At 38.5% G+C, this 19,985-nt stretch overlaps 1 protein-coding gene across 4 annotated transcripts in view; it reads left to right on the top strand.

Moving 5' to 3' along the window:
- PPP1R12B (protein phosphatase 1, regulatory subunit 12B) overlaps positions 1-19,985 on the top strand; it is a 231,359-nt gene that overhangs the window by 104,819 nt on the left and 106,555 nt on the right. For 2 of the 4 annotated variants that reach the window (XM_011990521.1, XM_011990520.1), the window contains exon 1: positions 9,115-9,471. The exons of the other annotated variants lie outside the window; for them this stretch is intronic. The gene's annotated coding sequence lies outside the window, so the exon portion shown is untranslated. Of the gene's footprint in view, positions 1-9,114; positions 9,472-19,985 lie in introns of those variants that run through there. 4 annotated transcript variants of the gene reach the window in all.

Here is a 19,985-nt window from a genome sequence, read left to right as displayed (position 1 = left end):
TTAGTAGAGATGGGGTTTCACCGTGTTAGCCAGGATGGTCTCGATCTCCTGACCTCGTGATCCACCCGTCTCGGCCTCCCAAAGTGCTGAGATTACAGGCTTGAGCCACCACGCCCGGCCGGTACTAATTCTTCTTTAAGTGTTTGGTAAAATTCAGCAGTGAAGCCATCAGGTCCCATGTGAGTGTGTGTATATGTGTAGTAAGTATAAAAGATACAATACAAATTAAACAAGATACAAGATACAATACAAATAGAACTTTTTATTTTTGCTTATTATAATAAGGACAGCTCTAATGTGTCTATTATAAAGACTTTTTTTTATAACGACACATTTTGAGAAGGAAGTTAAGGGAGATGTTGAGTTAGAAAATAGTGTTTTTCTTCTTTTCTTTTCCTTCCTTCCTTTTTTCTTTTTCTTTTTTCTTTTTTTTTTTTTTTTGTTTTTCATTTCTTTACATAAAATGGCAGGAAACTAATTTTTTGGGCTAACAGGTTTCAGAGCCAGTAACTGTCTTTTTAAAATTGGTCTCCAGCCAAGGAAATAGTATTAAGTCAATCTTGAATAGTAAATACTTATATACTTAATAGCTCAAATATAATTTAGATACTATTAGTTTCACCTAGAAACTAAATGCAAAAGTAATCTTTTCATTAGCTGACAAAAACTCTCTTTAAAAAATCTTTCTGAGCTGAGAGAAGTAAAATGAGTTAAACTCATCATTAAGACCTTGATGCCAGAAAGGATGGGGATATCAGGTTATTTATAAGACTGCATTATTAAATACCTTGTTGCATGAACTGTTATTTGAAGAAACTTAGTTTTACTGCCTTCTGGAAATGTTGTAACCTACAATCAATAAGATAGTACCTGTAACAGACCAGATATGTGACTCAAAGGGTTAAATCAAAATATTAGTGAATTATGAGTTGAATGTGGTACATCAAGTATAGGTCAAGATAAGTGTATTTTAGGAATGGCACAAGATAAGTAAGTAGGGAGATGTTAGATGTAGACTGGTTGGACTCATTCACTGGATATGTTCTAGCATTCATTCATCTTCAAAATACTTATTGAATATTTTAAAGTACCTGTTGCCAGGTGCTATGAGAAGCCCGGGTGATACATCAGTAAACCAGACAAATATGATGTGACCCCTTGTGAAACAAATATGCTAGTGAAAAAGAAAAATGTAAATAATTATATTTGTGTAATATATTATAAAGTAGTAGTATGAGTTGTTACAACAGTATCTTACCGAAGATCTGCCGACAGAAGACTTCCCTTCTTGGCCAGGTATGGTAGCTCACACCTGTAACCTTGGCATTTTGGGAGGCCAAATTGGGAGGATCACTTGAGACCAAGAGCTCAAGACCAGCCTGGGCAACATAGCAAGACCCCATGTCTACAAAAATAAAATTAACAGGGTGGTGGCATACACTCCCAGCTGCTTGAGAGCCTGAGGTGGGAAGGGCTCTTGAACCTTGGAGTTTGAGGCTACCATGAACTATGATAACACCACTGTACTCCAGCCTCGACCACAGAGCACAACCCTGTGTCTAAAAAAAAAAAAAAAAAGATTTCCCTTCTCCTAGAGGATGAAAGAAGGCTCTCATGAAGGTGTGATACTGCTCAACCTGAGATCTGCTGGTTAAGTAATAGCTAAGTGAAGAGAAGGGAATGGGCATTCCAAACAAAAGGTCTGGCAATTGAAAAGACACTAAAGTGAAAAGGCACTTGATCTTTTGGAGAAACTGAGAGAAGGCATTGTGACTAAGAGTAGAGAATGAGGGGGAAAGGTCTAGGATGAAGCTTGAGGAGTGGGTAGGAGCTATATACATATATACATATATATAGAGGGAGAGAAAATTCACATACCATACAATTCACTCATTTAGAGTGTACAATGCAGTGGTTTTTAGTATATTCAAAGATATGTGGAACCATCATCACAGTAAATTACAGAACATTTTCATCATCTTAGAGAGAAATCCTGTACCCTGTAGCTGTCCCCCACAGTCTCCTCATTCCCCCTGCGCCTAAGCAACCACTGATCTACTTTTTGTCTATGGATTTGCTTATTTTGGACATTTTATATAAATGGGATAAAAATACAGTCTTTTGTGACTGACTTCTTTTACTTAATGTTTTCAAGGTTCATCCATGTGATAGCATGTATCAGTACTGTATTCCTTTACATGGGTGAATAATATTCCATCATATAGATAATGCCACATTTTGTTTGTCCATTCATAAGTCAATGGACAGTTGAGTTGTTTCTGCCTTTTAGTTATTATGAATAATGTTACCATGAGCATTTGTGAGAAGTTTTTGTGTGAACATATGGTTTCATTTCTCTTGATTATATACCTAGGAGTAGAATTTCTGGGTCATATGCCACTAGAAGATTTTAAGCAAAAAGTACCATGACCTGACCTATAGTTTTTAAAGTTCTGGCTTTAAACTCTGGCTGCAGTATTACATATGAATTGGATGAGGAAAAATAGACAAGAATGGATGTGAGATGACCAGTAAGGAAACCACTGCGGAAGAAAGGCTCATGAGAGAGAACAGTGGCTTGCACTAAGATAATGGTAGAAGAGATAGAGAAAAGTGTGAATGATCTTGGCCAGGCACTGTGACTCGTGTCTGTAAGCCCAGCACTTTGGGAGGCTGAGGGAGGGTGGATCACTTGAGGTCAGGAGTTCTAGACCAGCCTGGCCAACAAAGTACAATCCCATCTCTACTAAAAATACAAAAATTAGCCAGGAGTGGTAGCACACGCCTGTAATCCCAGCTACTCGGGAGGCTGAGGCAGTAGAATCGCTTGAGCCTGGGAGGTGGAGGTTGCAGTGAGCTGATCATGCCAGTGCACTCCAGCCTGGGCCACAGAGCAACAATCTGTCTCAAAAAAAAAAAAAAAAAAAAAAAAAAAAAAAGAAAGAAAGAAATGTGAATGGTTTCAAAATATGTTTAGGAGGATGATTCCAACATGGTAGATGGAACTTGTAAGTCTCCCTTGCCCATTATAAACAGAAATTCATAGTTGAATTCAGAAGAATGATAGGGAACTCTCACATGACAAAAGTGAAGAGTACTCAAAATCCAGAGTCGTTTGAGTGACCCAGGATTGGTGTCAGACCTATATGTAGATCATAAGGTCTGGACGCTCAGATTTTAATGCCACGTGTGTGTAGAAAGCATGGCTTTGGGCCTACTAAGGCTGCGAGCTGTAACTAAGAAACTATGTATCGAGCTAGAAATCTTGAAGGGCTGCCCAGTTCATGAAAAGGGTACTTAGCCCATAACTCAAGGAAGTGGCAAGGAAGGAAATCTATACAAGGATCATGGTAGGGGCAGACAACTCATTTGTGAGAAATTTTCACTATTCATATAGCTTAGAAATCCCAGAAGTCAAGGATTTAATACAGAAACTGTGTCTGTACCCTTGAAACTCTGGGGCCCTGGCACAAGTAAATTCAAAACCACCTTGAACACATCTGCAACCCAGAGTAAAAAACTGTAAACTGTAAAAACAGTTTGAACCAAAGATGAATTCACATAAAACATAAACACTGAAGGTCACCATGAGGGAGAGTTCTGTGATAAACTCATAGATGCAGACCAACATGTAATAAAAGTTTTTAATGCAGAAAGAAACCTCAGACTATATTGGAATAGGTAACAAGAATTACAGTTGACCAGCGGTAGTGAAGATAGACACACGTATAGGAAGAGTTTGGTAAATGAATCAGGAATGGTTTTTAAAGTATAAGATTTTGCAAAATAGTATTATCTATATAGAATCTTGTTTAAATGGGAACCCACATATATATAAAGCACCTAACAACCATTTATTGAGAGACTGCCATGTGCCAGGCACAGAGACATTAAGGATACAAGACCAAAGAAAACATTTTTTTTTGGCCAGGCGCAGTAGCTTACACCTGTAATCCCAGCTCTTTGGGAGGCCGAGGTGGGCGAACTACTTGAGGTCTGGAGTTCAAGACCAGCCTGACCAACATGGCGACACACCTTCTCTACTTAAAAAATACAAAAAATTAGCTGGGCGTAGTGACATGTGCCTGTAATCCCAGCTTCTAAGGAGTCTGAGGCAGGAGAATCACTTGAACCTGGGACGCAAAGGTTGCAGTGAGCTGAGATTGCATCATCGAACTCCAGTCTAGGCAACAGAGCGAAACTTGGTCTCAAAAAAAAAAAAAAAAGACAAAAAAGAAAACATTTTTTCTGCCCTTGAGGATATAACTATCATGGGAAGGCAAACAAGTACATCAAATATTATTGTATAATTGTTAAGTGCTGTGGTAAAGATATGTGTAGATTGCTATGAGAGCATAGAGAAGGGGAATCTCAATTAGATTGAATAGGGTGACAAGGAAGGCCTACCAGAGGAGGTAACTGGAGTTGAATTTTGAAAGGCAACTATAAGTTAGCTATAAGTAGTAATAGGGGGATGGTATTTGAGAGGAAACAAGAAATTCAAGAAACAAACAAGTTCAGAATGCCTGAAGCTGGGAGAAGGTGAGGCGAGGTTAGCATTTCTGAAAGTGTCTTTTGTGGAATAGATTTAGATGAAGGAAAAAAAAAGTATGCTGTGGCCAAATGAATTCGGGAACAATGGATTAAACAAAATTAGATAGGATCACTCAAAAGCCTTCTTTGGGTCATTCCTCTCTGGGAAGTGGGGAGAGTGGGACATGGGAGTGGTTAGGGGATTTGCAGCATTTTCCAAATTTCTGAGTCCATCCAGTAGTTTTGTTTTGTTTTTCAAAGAAACCCAAGACTGGTATTCCACTGGAGAAACTTTGGAAATTGTCAAACTAGAGAGTTAGGCAGGAACCAAATCATGTAGATTTTTGTCTGTACTGTGCTAAGAAATTTGAATTTCTAGTCTTGAAGCTGTGGAATACAATTGAGGGATTTCCAGCAGGGGAATGACTTGATCAAATAAAACATATCATTTAAGCCTTTACAGAATTAAAGCCATTTCATTTCTCTGGCTAGACAAGCATAAACTGAAAGAAAAAAAAATCAGATGTTTTGAAAACAGCTAAATTTTCCTTCTGAAAGAGCATGCTGGATGCTAATTCTCCGCTTGAAGCTGCGGCTTTCTCTGTAATCAGCTCATTGTGGAAGGATTTTGAATCCTACTGGGAAACCTTAATAAAAGCCTGAAGCCTGTGTTCACAGGTCCAATTTCAAACAAGTAGTGAGCATTGGGATAAATGGGGCTTTAAAACTGGCCACAGCTAGACCTGAGTAGTAGAAGGTTCTCTCTCAGAAATAATCGCCATTTGCAGTGTAATTAGAGCACTTCAGTTGGGGAGTGGGTTTTACCATTAAATTGCACAACTGGCTCTCCTTTTCTGAGAATGTTTTATCTTAAGAGGGAATAAGTGGGTATGTGCATACCAGTTGGCCAGTGATCAGTCTCAGCTTTACACTCTTGTGCTAACAGTTCTTTACGCAGTTTGTTAATTACAGATATGTTGCTAAATGAACAACGCTAGATATAAAAGAATACATTATGATATCAAATAGTAATAAACACAGAAATGTTAATATTGGATTTTTGGGTCTATTACGGATACTTTTTATTTTTATTTTTTCTGTATTTTCCAAAGTTCCAAAATGATAAAGGATTATGTTATGATGGGGCAGAGGGAGCAGGAGGGCATGAAGGAAAATTAATTACAGGGACAACAGTCTTTCTTATAATGTAAGTCTGTGAAGAAGGCCATGATCATTGAAGAGTAAATATAATAGAGATTCAAGGTTTGCAGTATTCTAGATAATTTATGGTTTTGCGTACATAACTCAGTGCAGAACTTCTAAAACAGTTTATTCCTTTTGAGAAGGACATAATCTTGGATTTGTGCAGTTCCTTTTTTTCCCCCCTGAAAAGCTCAAGTGTACTTGAATGTATCCTCTTTATAAGATGGAAAGGACTAGAACATATGCTCCCTATTTTACAAATGGGAATGCTGAGGCCCTAAGAGCATAGAGTCATTTGCTTAATATCACATTTTGAGTCAGAGGCATAGTAGAGACTATCACCTAAGCCTTCTTTTCCTTCTTATTGAATTCACTGACCATTTCTTCTATTGAATTTAAGTATTATCCATTCAGAATAAAGGTTTTGATTCAGGGGCCAGTCCACAGCTCAGAATGCAACAGTCTCTATCTTTAGGGCATTCTGATAACTGCCATTCAGTCTTTGGATTGCTTGTGAGAACTATATAAACAAGGTCATCTGATTATAAAGGGACTGATTTGACAGGATAGAAATGGCAAGTGGCAAGCTGTTGGCAGATAGCTCTGCAGAAATACCAGGGCCAGGCAGCAGCTGTCACAATAGTGCAGTGGTTGGGTTCTTTTTCCAAAGCTCTAAGTTTTCCTTAGCAACAAAATGTAAACAATTCCCGTTGCTAATATTAGAGTCTAATAGTGTCTGCCTTTGATTCTTTTGTTTCTCCTTTAGCTTTTTCTCTCTCGCCCAACCCTGAATTTTACATTTGTTTATGGTGCTCTTTCTTTTCTTTGTAGAAATGGTTAAAAATAGTTTTTCTCCACAATAAACTAAAATTGTCTCTCCCAAATAGCTCACATTACATATGACTGCTTGGTCAACATACAGTGAGTACTGGCTGAGTCATATATACCACACTTATCGACCTTCTTCAGTTCCTTGGGGTCTTTATAAGCTAGGTACTTGTACCTACTAATGTGAAGCTGTCAGCAGATTAATTTGGCATCATCTTTGGAATGTTTAAAATTTAAACCAAGAATTTAAACTCTGAGTTATGGTTTTTAAAAGTCATTTGATTTGTTCCTCTGTGTCCAAGCTAAAGACTGGCAGTTGTCAATTCAAAAAGGTACTCTAGAAAAGAGGTTCCACAAACAACTCCAATCTTTCTCCATTTTTGTTCTAAAGTGTTTAGTTTCTAAAAGTCTGCAGCCATGCTGCCACTACCAAGTTTTTTCTCTACTGAAAGAAATAAGCTCTCTCTTCCTAAGTATGAATATTGAACAAGAAGAGAGTGAAACGTATGTAGCAATAGGTACTTTTTCACTATATTACCATTCTGGAGGTTTCTGAATTTCTTATAGAATTAGGATTATGCTGTGGGACTTTGAACAATTCTGGAATAGAAAGAAAAAAGGCGATTCTTTTAGTGCTGTGGCCCTAATCCTTAGGTAGCAGAATGACAAGAGACTTCACCAGGCTGAATATACCTTACAAACAAACTGCTTTCAGTGTCATATGGCACCTCTATGTAATTTTTCTCAGAATATGTCTCTTTGAAATAGTAGTGATGATATGTTGCTGCCTGAGAGATGAGGCTACCCCTAGATAACTGTGAATGGCTGGACTTAGTGGGAAATGCACAGGATTGATGTAAGAGTTCAGTTCAAATGGGGCGTGGTGGCTGATACCTGTAATCCCAGCTTCTTGAGAGGCTGAGGCAGGAGGATCACTTGATGCTGGGAGCTCAAGGCCAGCCTGGGCAATATAGTGAGACCCCCATCTCTTTAAAAAAATTAAAAAAAAGAAGAGTCCAGTTCAGCCTCTTGTATGTGTGATTTTGGTGAAATAAATCAAGTTCCATTTCTGACTCTTTCCTCATATGTCAAAAAGGGATAATGCTTACCTTGTTTGTATGTATATGAAGATTAGAAATAATTTACGAGTAACCTAGATTTTCCCAAACCTATCTCATGGAGTTACTGTGAGGACCAAATGAGACAGACTATGTGAACGTGCTTTGCAAACTACAAAACAATTTAGAGATATATATGACAATTATGTATGTCATTACCAGTGAAATGCTTTTTTGACTTTCATTAAGATCCATTCCTAGCTTCTCCAGAGCCAATACATTTGGAAATAAGATCCACCCTAAAATGCTAAATGTTAATACCATTTTAGATTTTAGGTTGTTTTATTTAATTTTTAAACCCTACATGCTATAGGGATTCCATATCTCAAGTTTAGGAGACTTAATTTTTAAATTTAAGCTCACTTGTCCTGCCTCTGATCTCCTTACCAATTATTTATAATGTCATACATTATTTTCTGCAGCCCTAAGGGAAAATCTCCATTGTGGTACCACAGTAAGTGGCAGCCATACACAGGTACCTTCTTATGCCTTTTTCCCCTCACCAAGCAGTGTCCAGGAATCTAAGCACTTGAACATTTATTTGAGGCAACAGCTAGTGAGCTGAATGTGATAATGGTAGCAGTTGACCCTTGCAGGAAAGTTCGAGCCTGGGCCTCCTATCCCAGTGGTATTCTTTACGCTAAAAATGTTAGAAATTCCCTCCCACAGATTCCTTTCCTGCCTAATTTAGTGAGGTCAATTTCTGTTGTTTCGCAAACAAGTACACTCCATACTATGCAGTAGTGGATATTTTTGATACTAGGGTGAGCATGTTTTAAAATTGGTTATAGTGATGATTGCATAAATCTGAATATACTAAAAATCTTTAAATGGTACACCTAATGGGTATGTGAATTATGTCTCAATAAAGCTGTTTAAAAATAACATTAGTACTGTTTATCTCCGCCAAACAGTTCTGGGAAGGGAGGCCTGGATGGTGTCTACTAAGAGTTAAAGCAATGAGATGTAGAGCCTTGAATAAAAGAGTCTATTTTCTTTTTTGCATATTTCTGTCGCTAAACATGGCTATTGCCAACACCATCTCACTTCATTTTCTAGAGACAAGGGCATTTGTCATGCAGTTTCTCAGCCCACCACTTAACAATTCAGGAGTGGAAGCTTAAAGTGTTTTCCCCTCCCCCTCAGGACATGTGCATTTAGAAGAAAGGACAAGAGCCCATTTCCTTATGTAGCAGAACCTCTGGTAGTTCTATCCCAATTCCCAGCCACTTCAGAGTGAAGACAGTCACCCAACACCTGCTACTAAAAGCCCTTATCAGTCATGTTTTTGAGGTTAATCTCCTTCTGATAAAGTGGTTCATTTTTCAGAGCTATGAATATTGGTGACATGTAGGAGGGACCAAAATTTTGAGCCCTCATTCAACCCTCCCTTCTCGTTTATCAGTTGATTTTCCCATGTTAGAAAAGGACAGTTGCTGGTACAATCTCATAAAATGGGCTCCAGTGTTTAGAGAAGGACAGCCAGAGGAGTAACCACCCATTTGTTGAAAATTGGGCTTCTGGGAAAGTTGCTGCACAGGTGTGTGGCAAGGTGTGTCTGAGGTAGCTTGACCTGCTCTCACCTGGAATGATTTGATCTGGCAATAGAGTTCCTTGCAATTCCTGGTTTTCTGGAAATCAGAGGCACAGGAAGTTGATCTGGGTGTTCTGGGGAATTGAGACAAGCCTCTGCCATAGTTTATTAGCACTCTCTGTGTTTGGAGGCTAACTCCAGTGTGTTGAGTTGAGACATCAGCAAGTGCTGGACCTGGAATGTCAGAAGCAGCAGGTAAAATTTCTTTGTTTGATAGTTTTAATGTCCTAGATACACGTGTCTTTGGGAAACTGGCTTGGTTGCATACTTTGATTTGGTAGTATGGTTGGGCAAGTGGTAAGAATAAGATATAACCATTTTGGAACTTCACTAGTGTTTCTTCACATTCCTAATGAATTTAAACATATGCACTGACTTACAAAGATCAGACCCAAAAGATTAGGGTAGCAGAGGACAATTAAGAGTTTCAAGAAGTAGAAACCTGCTTCTCTTTTGAAGAAGAAACTGGAATTGGCACTGTTATTCTTAAGTTGGATGGTAAGACACAGGTGATGGTTTATTATTCTTTATATCTTTTTTGTTTACCTTAAATATTATATAATATATGTTTTAAATAAGTAAAACAAAAAGAATTGTTGGATATTTAGGCAATTACAGAAAGAAGCTCGTTTACGTAGGTGAAGGGGCAGTTGCAACTTGAGTTGGTCTTTGAAATTATAAAATGAAGAGACTAGTTTGACCAGGTATAGGTAAAAGTTGTTTACTTACTACACACTCTACAATCAGATTGAATATTAATGGAAGTTAATGTTTTTCCATGTATGTAAGATTCCTAATTGATCTTGTTCAGAGGACCAGTTTCTGGACAGAATTCAAACACATGCTGAGTCAGGCAATATAGAAAATCCTACTGATCGTTAGTCATTTGAGTCCTGTAGAGAGAGCACTCACCAAACTCTGAATTCAGCCTACCCAGGACTGTACTTTTCTCCCTATTTTTCTTATCCTTTTCTCTCAACTCTTCTTCCTGGTAATTGAGTCACTTTATTCAGGTAGAAAGATTAGGCCTATTTCCTGTAGGTTTTATTTTCATGACCCTCTTTCTTTGTCCATGGGTGACCTTCTTTCTGGAGTGGTTTTTTCTCACCTTCTCTGCTTAACAAAATTGTATTCATACTGTAAGAACTCCTGCAAATTAGAACCCACTGCTGACTACCCTGCTACACCCGAGCCCCAGGCTAAAATACTCTTCAGTGTTCTTTTTTTGTAACGCTGTTTTAGGATTGGTTTACTAATTAATTAAATGGTATGTTGTTGCTTTTCATTACCACATTGTGAGCTTCTTGAGGGTGCTTTTTAATTGGGTTTTCTTCACAGAGCCTAATACATAGTAGATGATGGGTAAATGTTTATTGAATAAAATTATTTCTCAAATGAAAATAAGCCCATGTGTAGTGATCTTCTATGCCCATAAGATGGCAGCAGAAGAATGTCTGTTGATCTACTTGAGTGTGAAGCTAGCAAAGACCGTTTTCTGTTTGGATGAGTTTGCAGATGAGCCTTTCTATCCCATTCCATTTAAGTGTTTTAATATAGGGAATGCAGATATTTTTGGCACATGAGGCCGTTTGTGCATTTTCACCCTGGCACTTCTTCACACAAGAGCAACAGGTACAAGATATAAAGCTCCCTGGGTTGCGAGACAGGATACCTTGTTTACTCTCCAGCTAAGCCCACAATTTATGCCTTTTCAGGCAAGCCATTTAACTTCTCTTGTTCAGTTTCTTAATCAGCTAATTGGTGGAGTTATGAGATCTATAGGGAATATTAGATTATAAAATAATAGCCTTCTAAGTCATCAGTGACTGTCTTAGTTATGTGCTCAATATTGTGTTAAGAACTGTATCATAAAAAAGGGACATGCCCTAGGTGCTCTCATGATCCAAGACATCAAATGTACACATAGTAAGGCATGAATGTATATTAAGGAATAGTATATCCTTGAGAGCAAAATTATGTTTAGGTAGGTATATTAAGAGTTCAGAGAAGATAAATGGTATAGGATGGAGTAGCCAGAAGGGGCTTCATGGAGCCAGAGGAAATTGAGTTTGCCTTTAAGCATATGAAGGGTTTAAATGCTGTAAGAGAATTAATGTTTTTGGAAACTTACTATATGCTAAGTACCCTGCTAGATGCATTTAACCTTTGTAACTTTGTCAGATAAGTAATATTCTTTTCTTAATACACATAAGAGAATGCATTAAGGCTCAGCTAGGTTAAGGAATCTGTCCACAGTCACAGAATTTGTAATGAAAAGCCAGAATTCAAAACGAGGTCTTTCGGACTTTGAGGCCCATGCTTCCAAGAAAATGTGTCCAAGGGGTCAGTCTTCATTGGATATTTGTATACCATGAGCTTGGCAATATAAGCACAATGGTTAGAATCTCTTCATATTTATTTGAAGGGGAGGTAGAACTTCTAGGAAATGAGTCTTTGTATAGGGAGATATCACTTCTGAAAGTGAAGCAAATTGAAAACTTGCTAGCCTCTCTGAAATCTAGATGGGAAATAGGGTTTTTTTGTTTTGAGAACCAAATGAGAGGTTGTCTTATGGGTCACCTGGCTGTCCAGGGTTGGCTGAGGTTGCTGAGTATAAGAAACTTATCTTTGGGAGAGTTCCAGAGCCTTGGGCAGGCATATTTCTATTTTAAGACGTATTTTTAAAAATGGAATTGGCTGACAGCAATTACCTGAGGGCTTGTTTCTGATTCTTCTTTAAATTAAACAGTGATTTTTTCTTCCTCTTCCTCAGAGTCTCTTAGATAATACTGGATAGTATACTGACCTAGCTTTTAAATTTATTTTTTCTAAGGAAATCTAGTCTTCTAACCTGATAAAGGGAACTAGAGTATGACTCAGAATCCTTGCCCAGTTGTGCTGAAAATGGCTCATTGATCATTGACATGTAAATAAAATATAGTAATAGCTCAAGAATCCTTTGAGAACTAAATGTCTTTATAATGAAACTGACAGTGTTTAATAGAACACTTAGCATACAAAATTCATAAACATTGGGAAGCAAAACTGCAAGCTTAGCTCTATCTATGACAAAAATACACCTGCACAATGATTTTATTTGTCCTTGACAGTTGCTTGTTTTTCCATCATAATAGAATTCACCTTTGACCCTGCACTGCTCTCTAGGGTTACCATATCTCACTCTTCCCTTCACTGTTCATCTTGAAACAGTCTTCCAATTTCACTTTATCCATTTCTTGGCCTTCTATTCACTGTTCAAATATTGAAATAGAAATTCTACCCACCCCCCCAATCCAGTGAATTTTTTCTGGCAAAGGGCCCTGTAAACTTTCTAATTACAGATTCCTTAGTCACTTCATCTTTTACCTTGAATCCTGGCAATAATTATAATGTTGACTATTGCCTTCCTAAATTTTTGTTCTACCATAACCTCTCTGATAGTATTCTTTCCTGGCTCACTTCTACCTTTTCTGATTGCTCCTTCTTTGTGTTCTTTTTAGCCCTTTTTTTTTCTGTGAACACCTTAGGTATTGTTCCTTAAGCTTCCTTCTTTTCTCTCCTTAGGACTCTCCCTAGCTGACCTCATCCACTCTGATTGCTGCAGTCAGCACTCAGATCTCTCTCTCTCCAGCTCAGACTTCTTTTTTTTTTTTTTTGAGTCTTGCTGTGTCACCCAGGCTGGAGTGCAGTGGCGCCATCTCGGCTCACTACAAGCTCCGCCTCCCAGGTTCACGCCATTCTGGGGCCTCAACCTCCCCAGCAGCTGGTACTACAGGTGCCCGCCGCCACGCCCGGCTAATTTTTTTGTATTTTTAGTAGAGACGAGGTTTCACCGTGTTAGCCAGGATAGTCCCGATCTCCTGACCTCGCCGCCTGCCTCGGCCTCCCAAAGTGCTGGGATTACAGGCGTGAGCCACCACACCTGGCCCAGCTCAGACTTCTTTGCAGAAGTTCATTATACTACATGTAAAGAACTTACTTAGGACAGCCTGACTTCATGTAGGCACTCCGTAACAATAGCCATTTCTGGCTGTTACTTTATCTCCTTATTTCTTATTTCCTTTTCCCTTTATTTATCTATTTAAAGTAGTATTATAGGCATGTATTTCTGTAAGGGTTCTCAAGTCCTCTTTAGAAAGAGAGAATAAGCAAACAGGTAAACCAAATCTTTCTTTCCTCTAGCCTTAAAAAGGCAAGAGAAAGTCTCTGTTCTCACTTTCTTTTAGAAATCTCTTTGCTAATGGTCTTACATGTCACCCAACTGAGAACTTGGAAATCAAACTAGAAGGCTTTTCATTATTTACTTCTCATATTTAGTCTGTCACCAAGTCCTGTCTTTCATTCTCCTTCAGAATCCTTCAATTCCATCCTCTCCTCTCTCTGTTAACTCAGGCCCTCCTAACTGGGACCTTTGGCCTTCCTCTCCCCTGCCCGACCCCACCATTCCACCATCTACAGTGAAGCATTAGTGATCTTTCTAATATGCAAATCTCATCCAGTCACTCTCTCCTGCTTAAAATCTGAGAATGGTCCTGCAAGCAATGTTTTCCTCCCTTGTTTTCTAGAAAGTCTCTTATTCTCTTTAGATTCTGCCCAGATCACCCCCCCTGCAGCATTTTATTCCTGATACTCCTCAGATTTCCTCTCCAGAGCTATCTCTTTGTGGCATTTTTTTGTCTTAAATTTTAATTATCAGCACTTAGTATGTCCAACTCCCTTACAAGATCTTGCTTCAGAACAGACATTCATTTTCATATGTAGTATCTGGAACAGGTAAAGAAGTGGTGACTGGGCACGGTGGTTCATGCCTGTAATCCCAGCACTTTGGGAGGCTGAGGTGAGCGGATCACCTGAGGTCAGGAGTTTGAGACTAGCCTAGCCAACATGGTTAAACCCCATCTCTACTAAAAGTACAAAAAATTAGCCAAGCATGGTGGTGCTCGCCTGTAGTCCTAGCTACTTGGGAGGCTGAGTCATTTGAAGCCAGGAGGCGGAGATTGCAGTGAGCTGAAATCGCACCATTGCACTCCAGCCTGGGTGACAGAGCGAGACTCTGTCTCAAAAAAAAGAAAAAAAAAGGTAAAGTGGGAAAATGGTTGAATAGAATGAACAAAATAAGTGCATGAACCAACACACTATTGACCAGACTTTTAAAATGGTAAATAAATATGTAGGAAATTAGGGTCAACCCTAAAACAAAACTGAATAGCTCAGATTCTGAGTTTTATCCATAACGTTAATTCAGTTCAATAATTGTTTTAGAGTACCTAATAAAGAGTAGGCACAATGCTAAATTTTAATGATGTAATGATAAAGAGTAGTCCTTACCTTCCTAGAACTTCGAGAATGGTGGTTAGTTGTGGGTAGAATAGCACTTTTTTTGTTATAATCTACAGTTTAGTATAGTGACCAACATCTGACTTAATGAGCTAAGACAGTTGTTGGTTTACATATTACTTTCTAGTGTGAGAAAAAGTCAATGTGTTTCTTCAACAGTGAGTTTTAAAAATAACTGTTGGGTACTAGGCTTAGTACCTGGGTGATGAAATACAGTAATCTGAACAACAAACTCTGTGACATGAGTTTACCTGTGTAACAAACCTGCAGCACATGTGCCCCTGAACCTAAAATAAAAGCTAAAAAAATTTTCCTTAGGCTAGGACTGGGGTGACCACCGAGTAGCATGAGTGAGGTTTGGAGGGTGACAGAATTGTTCTGTATCTTGATTATGGTGATGGTTATGAGACTTTATGCCTTTGTCAAAACTCACAGACCTATATGCTAAAAAGGGCAAATTTTACCATATGTAGACTTACCTCAGGAAACCTGACTCAAAAAAGAAAAAAAAAAAAAAATGCCACTGAGTCTTAAAGGAATTTGATTCATCTGCAAAGTAGGGTAATTGGAAAGTGACAATAATAGACTTATTTTAGAGGCTTTCTCTGAAGATAAATCTAATTTAGGTCTATTAGGGAGTTCTTTCTTTCTAGATCCTTTCGTTCATAATCTGAGCTAATGGAAAGTTCAGAAATCCCTGAAATTGCTAGCCAAATTTTGTGTATACGTAAGTGCTTTTTTAGGGGTAGGAGATTACATTTCTTATCTGATTGTTAAAGATGGGTTAGATTTCAATAAAGGTTAAGAACCGCAGGTCTAAGAGCTTTTCTGCTTCCCCAGGTACCCCCTTTTTCCCTACTGGAGGCCGTCCTAGTGATTACAGGAGCTGGAGACCAATTTCTAGGAGTTGGTGAGAGTAGAAGAGTCTGTGAATCTACTGGTCGTAATACAGAGAGTCCATGTATGCTAACACAGGTCTTTTCCTGATTGCCTACTTACACAAGTTAGAACTCCTTTTTCTACCACTTCTGACCTCTTTTCTCTCTCTTTGCCCCCTATGGCTGACCAGTTATTTTCTGGCATATTTAACTTCCTTTAGTATTTAGCATATACTGAGGAGTACTTGTGCTTTCTGTATCACTATCAACTATGGTAATAAAAAAAGTGTGAAATACAAATACATCTCTTTTATGTATATCTTACTGTTTGGAACAGTCCTTTAAATATTAATGATCATTTTTCAAAGTTAAAAGTTTCTAACCTTAACTTTTTTTTTTTTTTTTTTTTTGAGACAAAGTCTCGCTCTGTCGCCTAGGCTAGAGTGCAGTGGCCGGATTTCAGCTCACTGCAAGCTCTGCCTCCCAGGTTTATGCCATTCTCCTGCCTCAGCCTCCCGAGCAGCTGGGACTACAGGCGCCCGCCACCTCGCCCGGCTAGTTTTTTTTTTTGTATTTCTTAGTAGAGACGGGGTTTCACCGTGTTAGCCAGGATGGTCTCGATCTCTTGACCTCGTGATCCTCCCGTCTCGGCCTCCCAAAGTGCTGGGATTACAGACTTGAGCCACCGCGCCCGGCCTCTAACCTTAACTTTTAAAAAATTTACAAAATTTTCCACAATAACTGTATTTTAAATAGAAAATAAAAATTGCACATATTCTCACCATCAGCAGTATCACTGCTAACATCTTTATATATTTTATTTATTTTGAGATCATGCTGTATACAGTTTTTTCTTTTAAAAAATTATTGGCCAGGTGCGGTGGCTTATGCCTATAATACTAGCACTTTGGGAGGCAGAGGTGGGAGGATCACTTGCACTCAGGAGTTCGAGACCAGCCTGGGCAGCATAGTGAGACCTCATCTCTACAGAGAATTATAAAGAAAAAAAAAACTAGCCAGGCGTGGTAGCCTGTGCCTGTAATCCCAGCTACTCAAGTGACTGATGTGGGAGGATCACTTGAGCCCAGGAGGTCGAGGCTGTAGTGAGCTATGATCGTGCCAGCTGTACTCCAGCCTAGGTGACAGAGCAACACCTCATCTCAAAAAACAACAACAAAAAATGAAAACAAAAAGTTATTAAATATTACAAACACCCAATCTATCCATCTTCTGGTCTGATCAAATCCCAATATTTTGCCATATTTGCTTCCGTTATTAAGAATAAAATATAGTTAAGCCCCTGTGTATCTCTCCTCAGTCTCATCCTTTGATTCTCTCCCTAAAATTAATCACTATCCTGAATTTGCTATTTATCATTCTCAAATTTTTATCACTATTATTCATTTGCATACTTATATAATCTTTTACATATTTTAATACTTTATATAAATGGTATAATCAGCACACATCATTCTGAAACTTGCTTTTGTCACTTAGCATTCTGTTTGTTCATTCTAAATGCTTATTTTAATCCATTGTATAATTATACCACAGTTTGTTTTTGTTTTTTTCCTGTGCTGATGGACATTTAGGTATTTAGATCTTTTTTTTTTCTTCCCCTAATACTAATGATGCTGCTGTTTACATTCTTGTTCATGTTTCTTGACACAAACATGCAAGAGTTTCTCAACGGTATTTATTTCCAAATGGAATTTCCGGGTCTATAGGATAAGTGCATCTTCATTGGAGCATGATTGCTCTCCTGTTTACTCTCACCAGCAATGTACATGATTTTCTAATTCTTTACAGCTAGGTTAGACTTGAATTTTTTGTTGTTGTTGTTTTTTGCTGCTGCTTTTTTGGTCATCTAAGGAAGATAAAATCATTTCTCATTTTAATTTGCATTTTGTTTTTATTACTAGTGAAACACCATTTTCTCTTATGTTTATATGCTTTCTGGTTTCCTTTTTTGTGAATTTCCTGATTATGTATTTTGTTGATTTTGTTGTTGTCATTAGGTTGGTTCTTTTTTAAAAAATGGGCAAAAGTTTTTCTATATATTCCAGATATGAATATTTTGTAACTTATGTATATGTAGTACTTTTTAGTTTGTCTTTTAATGTCTATAATATTTTATCACATGAATGTTCTTTAATTTATTTAACCATTCCCCTTATTGTTTGATATATAGGTTATTTCCATATACATTTTGTATGTTTAATTTCTTGGGCTATCTTGTTAAAGAAAAATAAGTGGTGGTGCTGAATTTGTCTTGGTCTGCTTTGCAGTAAATGATAAGTATTTGACACAGTTGGCCTGGTACAGCTGATGTGTATGAAATAAAGCAGCACTCACTGGCCTTGTTGGTGCTTGACTCTGCCATTCTTACCATCAGTAACACTTGTTCTGACCAGGAACTAACTGTAGGGTGACCTACATAAGTAAAACATTGTTATTGTGAAAGTGGCTTTGGCACTTGAGGCTGATGTGTTTTTAATGAAACAAATATTCAGATGGAAAAGAATTAAAGATGATATAGTAGTTATCTAAGGTAGGTCACAGAAACACTAGACTCACACTTTCTCTAAAGCAAAAGGACTTCTCTGAGCCATAGCTTGGTGATATATAACTTAAGAGTCTAGAGCAGGGATCAGCAAACATTTTCTGCAAAGGACCAGATAGTAAATATTTTAGACTTTTCAAGTCACATTGCTTCTGTTGCAGCTGCTCCCTTCTGCTGGCGTAGCACAGCAAGCAGTAGTCATACAGCCTTGCCCATTCATTTATGTGTTGTCTATAACTGCTTTGGCCTCACAACAGAGCTGTTGAGTAGGCCTGCAAAACCCAAAAGATTTACTGTTTGACCCTTTACAGACAAAATTTGCTGACTTCAACCTCTGCAAACTCAGCACTCTTGACATTTGGGGCCAGTTAATTATAGGTCTCAATTCAAGAAATGCTTAGTTTGGCTGAGGGAAATTCTTTCTTAAAAAATTCTTAATGGAATTGTAGCTTTGATTCCTTGCTTAAACGTCAGCTCTGATCTCAGTGTTAAATTAGAGAGGCCAAAAATGACACATGAGCATTTGAATGCAGTTGTCCTAAACTGTGAAATCAGATCGTATTTTGATATGTGACACATATTAGATCTAGAAATCTTCCTGATCTGTAGCTAGCTTATCAAATTGAGTGGTATGTACACTCTTTCTCTATCTAGGTTTAACCCATTTATAGCAGATATGAAATTTGTTCCTGCATTTCTGTGTGTCAGGTGTTCCTTTTTTATCTATCTCTTCACAGCTGTTGGCATTTGCCAGCTGGCTATGCCTGATCCTCAAGTGAGGCAGTATTTACAGCTCACTTGGATGGATGCAGCAACTAGGGTAGCTCAAGGGCAGATGAAATAGGATCCAGAATGAGAATGCTGCATCTCTCTTTGCTCTGTCTTCTTTCACATGAGGAAGAATTTCTCTTTCTCCCCTCCCTGTCAGATGAGAAGTAGTATTGATTGGTTTGGTACAGTGTATAAAACATGCATCTAATGGAATGTTATTTTGGGAACTATTAGCAGCATTGGCTCTGCCGAGGCCCAAGATTTTGCCTTCTTTCCGTTTTCTCCTCCCCTTCCTTCTCCTCCTCCTTAGTAGCAGCTCCTTAGCAAATTACAAGCTTTGCCTCTGGCTTGCTGTATAGCAGTGGCAGTGCAAGCCTTTTCCAGTTTCCAAGGGAGACCGGGTGCTGAGACTGCAGTCTTTCCCAGCAGCCACTTACCTTTCTTGCTATTCGCTTCCACGCGTCTCTTGACCTTCGTTCTGCTATGCAGGCCTGCTCGAGGAGGTAACAGCCTGTTTTCTTGGAGCTCTCTTTGTCAAAGGGGACAGAGGGAAAGTAGGGTGGTACAGGGTAAGGCATACAGAGACAGCAGAGTATAAATGCTGCAATTGGGAAAAAGTAGCTCTAAAGTGTGCTGTATCTGTGAGCTTGTTCCTATTTGCTGTATCTATAGAACTGTTTGTAAAGGTGGGAACCCCAACACTATATCGTACTACTTAAAGTACCACATATAAAAATCTAAGATTACTGTAATACTGCCTCCAGGAAGCATAGGAGAAAAATGAGAACTTTGAGAAGAAAATGGAATCAATTGCTTTTAAACTTAACTGACTAACAAATTGCTTTTTTTTTTTTTTTTGGGAGACAGAGTCCCACTCTGTCGCCCAGGATGGAGTGCAGTGGCGTGATCTCACTGCAACCTCTGCCTCCGAGGTTCAAGTGATTCTCATGCCTCAACCTCCCCAGTAGCTAGGATTACAGGTGTAGGCCACTATGCAATTTTTTCTATTTTTAGTAGAGACAGAGTTTCACTGTGTTGGCCAGGATGATCTCGAACTCCTGGTCTTGGGTAATCCGCCCACCTCGGCCTCCTAAAATGCTGGAATTATAGGCATGAGCCACTGCGCCCAGCCACAAATTGCATTCTTGATGAAATTTTGT

Source organism: Mandrillus leucophaeus, unplaced genomic scaffold, assembly GCF_000951045.1.
Source record: "Mandrillus leucophaeus isolate KB7577 unplaced genomic scaffold, Mleu.le_1.0 Scaffold38, whole genome shotgun sequence".
Lineage (NCBI taxonomy): Eukaryota > Metazoa > Chordata > Mammalia > Primates > Cercopithecidae > Mandrillus > Mandrillus leucophaeus.
This window is presented reverse-complemented; position numbering and strand designations above follow the sequence as displayed.